The 8,822-nt window shown below is 39.4% G+C and overlaps 1 non-coding gene across 1 annotated transcript; it reads left to right on the forward strand.

Annotated features, from left to right (window-relative positions):
* Nucleotides 1-4,820: 4,820 nt before the first annotated feature.
* TRNAR-ACG (transfer RNA arginine (anticodon ACG)) lies at nucleotides 4,821-4,893 on the forward strand. Its single transcript has one exon. It is a non-coding gene; the product is annotated as a tRNA-Arg (tRNA).
* Nucleotides 4,894-8,822: the final 3,929 nt, after the last annotated feature.

An 8,822-nucleotide genomic window follows, 5' to 3' on the forward strand; every position in this document is an offset into this window, starting at 1 on the left:
CTGGACTCCCCAGACTTGTCAACGCCAGCGTGGTAGGCCGAGGCGACGTTGGCGTGATGAATTAGATAAGCTTACGTTTACGAAGAGGCACGGAATAGGCCAATAGGGAATGATGGAAGGATCGGGGGGAGGCCTTTGCCCAGACGTGGGACAGTGCAGGCTGATTCAGATTTAGATTTAGAAAAGCGTCACGAAGGAGCGACCCGAACTGGCCTAGGTAGAGTGCCCATAAATATTGACGGGTCGTCACTCGTCGTGGTCGTCATTTACCATGAGATCAAAGGCGTCGGACTACTGTGTCTCTCCTTATACTGTGGTACAACTATGGCACAACTCTCATGTTTATTTGCATTGTTACGTTTATTGTCTACTTTCTTGGAAACGTATTTTAGTTACTGCTTCCTATTTGAATATAGTTTTTTAGTTACAATAAGACTTTTAACTTGCTGGTTCTTCTCGGCAGGAAAGGCATTCCGAACCAGTGGTAGATGCATCTGACGGTTCAAAAATATTTGTAAAAGTTTAATTGAATTTAAAAAATATATATTTATTTATTCATAATAATTACTACTGGAATAACTTCTTCCCTATTAGTAAGATTCTTGAATTTAGATTAGGCCAGATTTCTTTTAGAATTTTCTTCTACGTCCTGCTCGTAGAACTCCAACCGAAATCGGCTTCTGACAGAAAAACAAAACAAATAGACAACGAAGTGATCCTATAAGGCAAAGTCGTCCTGCCAAGCGATTTAACGTTCCGATACGATACCGTGTAGAAACCAAAGGGGTAATGGGTTTAATAAAAACTGCCATACCCCGGTTAGCCCGCTTCCATCTTAGACTGCATCATCACCTACCACCAGGTGAGATAGCAGACAAGGGCTAACTTGCATCTGAATAAAAAAGTCTTCCTTTTTCCTTTTGTGGTACGAAACCCTAAAAAGGGTTTCCTTTTCCTTTTGTGGTACGGAACCCAAAATTTTTTATCCGCGCAACATCTATCGCGCTATTGCGCGGATTTTTTTTTATCGGAAAGATACATATATTAACAAATTTCAGGAAAGGTATGAGTATTACCTAGTCGATTCAAGCACCAAACAAACAATGAATGTTTCAAAAAACTACGGGCCGTAACGTGCGACCTAATTTTAACGTTACGTATGATGTGTTACGTTATTAGTTATTACGTACAATCACGCAAGCTATGTGTGGCGGTCGTATAAAATAACATATAAGTATATCCCGCATCTAGGACTGCCTAATTCCTATCTATAACTTCGTCCAAAAGTTATTTACACATAATACGTACTCGTTCCTACAAGTGCACGTTTACACACAATAGTAGACACATGTAAATAAACAAAATTGCACCAAGTTCTTATCTTTGACATAAATGCGTTTTGATCTCATCTACGCAGCATCATCTACGACTCCTAACAAGAGAATTTCACTATGAGCTTCGAGGTAGGTTTTAAGCAGAAAATTAGGCAGGTAGGTACATACCTATAGTACCTATGCGACAGATTGAAATGAAAAGGCATGATTTTACGGTCAATATTATATTGACTGAGGAATAACGGCTTTTACACCTTTTTAAAAAACTATCAAAACGTCTAATTCCTCGTTTAAAGAAGTGTATGTACAAGAGTTAATATAGTTCCATAATAATATTTTTTGGGGTCGGTGCCAATGAGGTGCCATTGAGTCTCATAAAAATATGAAGTCTAGACGATTCGCGCAGCTAAAGCTAATTGGCACCGGCACTAAAAAGTATTATTATGGAACTATATTAACTCTTGTATACATAATATATTCGGTAATAAATTAAATTATTTTTCAATTTTTGGTGTTTGTGTATCGAAGTCGGTTTTTATTTTTTTTGTAAAAAATTTTTTTACTAAACATTTCTACTAGAAATGTTTGGTATGGAATTGGTATTTGATTTCAATAAGCCGGTAGAGCGTGATTTTTACTCGGTCACCGAGTATTGGACTGGACTCTCTAAAATAATATGCTTTTTGTCGCTGACATATTTATTTGCGTTTAGATTTAGTCAGGCGTAATAATACAGAGCTATGTATTTAAGTGCTTTAGGATTGTTCTCCGCATTACTGGCCTAACACAGTCAGGAATGAAGACTTGTGGGATTTCTCTTGGAATTTTCTTCTACGTTCTGCTTTGCAACATTGTTAAATAATTTTATTTTTGTTAAAGGATCTTAGGAGAACTAGAGTAACCGACATAGCTCAACGGGTTGCGAAGCTGAAGTGGCAATGGGCAGGGCACATAGTTCGTACAACCGATAGACGTTGGGGTCCCAAGGTGCTAGAATGGCGACCTCGCACCGGAAGACGCAGTATTGGAAGACCCCCCACTAGGTGGACGGATGACATCAGACGAGTCGCAGGGAGCCGCTGGATCCAGGCGGTGCAAGACCGTGACGTGTGGAAGTCCCTACAAGAGACCTATGTTCAGCAGTGAACGTCTTTTGGTTGATGATGATGATGATGAAAGGATCGTACCTATCTAAGGATTAAATGAATTCGCAAACTCTACTTGTTACATTAGCAGCAAAAACTTTTTAAATTCCAAAGTTCCCCAATAGAATGAGTGCGATCACGAAAGTGCCGGCTATTGAATCCATTTTTAATCAGGCGTAATTAGGTCAAAGTAGTTAAAGAACAATTATTTCCCTCCACTGCTTGATTCATTTACGTTTTAAGTACCCCATAATTTCTAAAGATCGATTTTATGTTGAATTTTTTGTTCGAAGTTTGTACCTAACTAGCTTATATGCTCGCGACTTAGTCCGCGTGGACTACACATATTTCAAACCCCTATTTCACCTCCTTAGGGGTTGAATTTTCAAAAATCCTTTCTTAGCGGATGCCTACGTCATAATAGCTATCTGCATGCCAAATTTCAGCCCGATCCGTCCAGTGGTTTGTGCTGTGCGTAGATAGATCAGTTAGTCAGTCAGCCAGTCAGTCAGTCAGTCAGTCACCTTTTCCTTTTATATATTAAGATTAAAATAGGTTATTCACAGTAAACAGTAAATGGTGAAATGTGGACCAGCTTTATAAATAGGTACGAGTATCTACAAGTGTATGGACGTGTACGATAAAAGTATTCTCATTCATTCAAACCTACCTAAAAAGTAAATAGGTGTTTATCGATTGCAATAGATATAAAATGTAGCAATCATTATGTTGTAAATTAAAACGATAATATACCTGAGACTGGGGGCACACGATGCGTTGCGGCGCCACACCGCAAAGATTTCACCGTATCAGCGGGCACACGAGCGGTGCGGCGCGCAACGTTGTTATGTCGCAGCGGCGCCGTAGCAGCGTTGGACAGTCTGTTAAAAAGCAACTGAGCGGTGCCGCTCTGACGTCGCAACGCATTCACTCCTCCCCGCCTCGTCTTGGTGGTTGCAAGTCCGGTGCGGCACCGGAGCGCATCGTGTGACATGCCTCAGATATTTCTATGTAAAACGACGCAGCGACACCGCTCCGGCGCCGCACCGCCGCGCCGCCGCCGCAACGCATCGTGTGCCCCCGCTCTAAGGTTTAACGCGCGATGGCAGCGTCCCCAACGTTCCTGGAAGTTGAGTTGTAGTACCTAATTCAAGGAGCTGTATGAAGGCGTTGACACTAGCCCTTGGAATACCGGATTTTGTCAACACCGGTATTAATACCAATTTTTTTTTAATATCAGTTAGTATCAGTACTTAGTTACTTATTTGGTCAAACATGAACGTGGAAAGCCAAACACATCTAAGCCCTGCTTGCAGATGGTACTCTCGTCGAAGACATCGCCCTACGCGCGTTGTATCTGACCAAGCCTTTATAGGTTACAGGCTTTTTCTGCTCAAATAGGTATATGCACCATTACTGATTTAATTAAGCATTGCTTACAAAACCACCATTTGCAGTAATCTCACAGATATTGCGTGTGGCAACATGGAATGGTCCATTCGGTACAGATATTTGTTTCGTAAGACTCCCTTTATATCATCCGATACGACTTCGACTCCCGACTTCGATGTGCCCCGATAGCACGTGAAATTTTGTCATCAACTGCTAAATTCTGAAAATTGTTAAATTTGGTACCTACATATACGATCTGATTAAGAGGCAACTGAGGCATGGGAACCCTAAAAACTGACAACTTTGCGCCTTTATGATACCAGCTTTGCCTCAAATTTAAGACGTATCATGCAACAATCTTTATGCAGTTACTAATGATACCACCAAAATGTCAACTACCTACTAAGTAATAGCTATGAATCTTTCAGATACTCAATATAAATGTCAGTGCTTACGATATCAAGTGAACATTCGATACCGTTTCGGTCAATGTGTATTCTATCATGCGATACTAACTTCAGATCGAATAGTGTAAAAAAGCTTTAGCACGTTTATAATTTTGCATTAGTCTGTTCAAGTCACTAGGTGAGAAGTTTTTAACTGAGTGGCAGTGTAAAGAGATTTATATTGTATTAAAAATGTCGTTGAAATGTATTTTTATTTGTATGATTGTGTGCGGTTGTATTAACTCGACCTTACAAGGTAGGTAAGGTTTATTTTTAGTTTCTTACGAGCTTTTTTCAGTGTTTTGTTACTAATTATCTTTATTCTAAATCGATGATGAAACGATTAATAAATTAAAAATGATTGAGATGCGCTATTTACACGCGCTTTTTTGTTGGGGTTGCAATATTTAAAAAAAAAACAAAGTTTATTTATTACATACAAAAGTTTACTCACAGAAAAATTGTTTAAGTTACTGATACAAAATTTGAACACTCGTATCATGGGCCCTGTGGCGCAACGGATAACGCGTCTGACTACGGATCAGAAGATTCCAGGTTCGAATCCTGGCAGGGTCGCGAAGATACACTTTTTACTTTTTTTTAATTTTATTATTTATTTTTAGCACTTTTAAATTATGTTAGAGCTTTTTGATTTTTTTTGAAGTATTTATTCAGTAAAATATAGGTAGGTTCCTACTATGACAAAATAATAAAAGAATCTTATAAATATGCGATAACGAAGTATACTTATCAAGTTGTGTATTATTATTTTTATTATGTATTTGTAAATAACCACAGTATAAAACCGAGGTACCTACATTTTTGAAATCGCAAGATTCCGTAATAGCATGCTTACGAAGGCTCTCCATAGCGCTGATTTGCATAAAATACCTTCCAGCAGTAATGCGAAATGCAGTGAGAGAATTTTCACACCTTCCACAAAAATATCTTATACCCTTGGTGTATTTAGAGTAAAATATTTAATGTTTTCTTTTAAATAAAACCTAGATTAAATAATAAATAGATACAAAAATTTAATACTAACTATAATAGTAGGCGACAAGTTGAAATGGCAATCGGGGAGCGAACGCTCCGCACATCCGCACAGCTCCTGCGCTAATCTGGTGCAGGCGAGCCGAGCCGAGGCCGGGTGACGTGCGGGTGTGCGGAGCGTCCCCCCGCCTCATACCCCGATTGCCATCTCGAGCTGTCGCGGACTATACGTCCTGACTGTCTGTCTGATCCATATTCCATCAATTCACTGCCTAAGCTGCTAAATTAGTATTTGTTTTCGTAAACAAACGTTTAGCCTCTTCGAATCGTATTTTTACCAATAATGAATAGGTACGAATTGAATAGACACTAGCTGGTACGAATGAATGCAAAACTCCCTAAGAATTGTATTTTATAAATTCCTCCAGAACGAAACCGGGTCGGATCAGCTAGTTCTGTAATATTAAATTGAGGGTTTGTTCAATCCTGAACAATGATACTATTCAAAGTATTGTATTTATTATGGCATTTGTACCAAAACACTGAAATGGACTATACAAGTAGATACGCTGGAAGAGGTGTGCCATACAAAATGACTATTAATTATTTTACTGATTCGAACGCGTCGCACCGAGAGTAAGATCGGGTAGGTATTAAAATTGATACCTACTTCGTGTCAAATGGTCATCGTATTGACACTGTTGACAGAGGTCAACACTAACATTTATTTTAATTTCGATTACCTACCTACTTAGGTACGCTCACATACAGTGGCGTTCACAGGGTTTGAAGCCAGGGTAGGCATTAGTTAGGTAGGAATCTGTTTACTGGCAGGTCATAATGAAAAATATGCGTTGAGCTTTTACAACTGGGGTAAGCATGTGCATTGATGCCTCTATGACCTGCACGCCACTGCTCACATAGCACTCACTGCTTCTATTTGCGTCAAAATGTCGAAAATCAAGTTACATACTTCAAAAACACGTTGGCAATCGCAGATCCAGTGTATTTATATTAGTAGAGGTCAGTGTACGAAATCCTTGATAGTCCACGTCTATTGCAAGATCTCATAGATTGTATCTACAGAGGGGCGCAATTCCTTTGTCTTGTAGGAAATCAAAGACCTTTGTCTCCAGGTGACCCCAATTTGCGAAATTGCTTTAGGCAATTAAGTTAGCGTACCTACGTGTATAATGTACGAGCTTGCATGTCTCATGAAATGACAATTTATGTATGGCTTAGGTAGGTATTTAGAGATAGAATTCTAAGGTAATAGAAGTGGTAGGTATAGTCCGCGACAGGTCGAGATGGCAATTGGGGTATCAGGCGGAGGGAGGCCCCGCACACCCGTACGTCACCCGCGCTCGCCCGCACTGGGTTAGCGCAGGGGCTGTGCGGGTGTGCGGGGCGTTCCCTCCCCGATTGTCATTTCAACCTGTCGCGCACTATATCAGTATATTATTAATTCGGTGTTTTTAATGCCTTTAATAAAAAACCGGCCAAGTGCGAGTCAGGCTCGCGCAATGAGGGTTCCGTACTACAGTCGTATTTTTTCGACATTTTGCACGATAATTCAAAAACTATGATGCATAAAAATAAATGAAAATCTGTTTTAGAATGTACAGGTGAAGACCTTTCATATGATACCCCACTTGATATAGTCACTCACTTCCAAAGTTGAAAATGCTAATTATTAGTTCATGACCACAATTTAATTTTTTTTTGTGTGATCTAACCCTAAATTCACGGTTTTCAGATTTTTTCCCAAATGTCAGGTATAAGATCTACTTACTTGCCAAATTTCATGATTCTAGGTCAACGGGAAGTACCCTGTAGGTTTCTTGACAGACAGACAGACAGACAGACAGACAGACAGACGGACAGACAGACATATTTACAGATTTTTTTATATATAGAGATAGCGAGCAAACGAGCAGGCGGGTTAAATAATTTCAATTTGATACATCTGGAAACTGGTCTTTCCTTTCAGACAGATAAGTAGGTAGGTACGTAGTCAAAACACAGAATAGTGGAGTATTCCGCTTGATGACGTTTCCCCAGAGAATCGATCGCGTGAAGTGCAGTCACTTTTGATCTATAGATAATAGATACCGTGCATGTATTTCACAAATTGACATACATTTTCCGCTGTATTGATTCATTCTCATATATCTCATTGACCTTAATATTCAAAAAGCTCTTAAAGTATGGAATATTACGTTACTGTTTCATATTTGGATATCTACCAAATATGAAACATCCATCTACCAGTGATATTCGATAGAATGAACAGATAGACAGCGAAGGCGTCCGCGTCCTATAAGGGCTCCATATTTCCGTCTGAGGTACGGAACTCTTAAAATATGGATAGTAGGTAAAGGTCGAGATCATGGTAATCAGGATGGGGACGCCCCGCACAACCCACGCGCTAACCCGATGCGGGGGAGCGCGGGCGCTGTGCGGGTGTGCGGGCTAACTATAGGTACTTCGCTTCTAACATGTAGAATCTATAAGTAAGATTCATCGATGTAGCTACGTTGGATCAGTTTAGGAAATGGACTAAAAAATTAAGGTCAATAACATTTTCGAAGGGATACAATCACTAGGACTGTTTTTTCTACTTATATGTAACAGGGTTTTTATAACATTCAAAGCTTAATTTAAAGTTTTTTGTAAGCATTCGTTTTGGTGACCATTTTAAAGTCATTTTAATAGGCTACTTTTGACAATAATTGTCGAGAACATAATATTGTCACTCACTTAATAATACACAAGCTTATGCTCGCGACTTCGTCCGCGTGGACTACACAAATTTCAAACCTCTATTTCACCGCTTTAGGGGTTGAATTTCCAAAATCCTTTCTTAGCGGATGCCTACGTCATAATAGCTATCTGCATGCCAAATTTCAGCCCGATCCGTCCAGTAGTTTGAGCTGTGCGTTGATAGATCAGTCAGTCAGTCAGTCACCTTTTCCTTTTATATATTTAGATTCCCTATACTTCGTGATATCCATACCGATATTATAAATGTGAAGTGTGTCTTCACTGTATGCTCCTAGCTTTACACGGCCCTTTTGCTTTGTCTATTTTGTCGAAATTTAGAGATATCAACGCTCTACGAAACCGATATCTTTCTAAAGGTCAATGTAGAATATTTTCTGCCGCATGCTGTAGTTAGGTTCTCAATTTTAAATGTTGTAGTTACTATAATTCTTGAAACAAACATCTGTTTATGTTTACAAAATTTCCTTCGTCGGTTAATATTCTGATGAGACCCAAACTACGTTTGTTTCAAGCGCGCTACGAATAAACTCCCCTTAATGATTGATTCAGGCTACAAATTCAAGGAATGTACTAGAGTTATTACTTAACAGTTGACACAACTCGTCCTGATGACCAAAACAGGTAGCATTATCGATACGGTGATTTAGTAATGCATAGCTAAATGATTACAACACCCTAACCTAACTAGACTGAGTTAGACACGGTCAGTTTTAATAGGGTATCCAGCT

This window comes from Maniola hyperantus, chromosome 21 (assembly GCF_902806685.2).
Source record: "Maniola hyperantus chromosome 21, iAphHyp1.2, whole genome shotgun sequence".
Taxonomy (NCBI): Eukaryota; Metazoa; Arthropoda; class Insecta; order Lepidoptera; family Nymphalidae; genus Maniola; species Maniola hyperantus.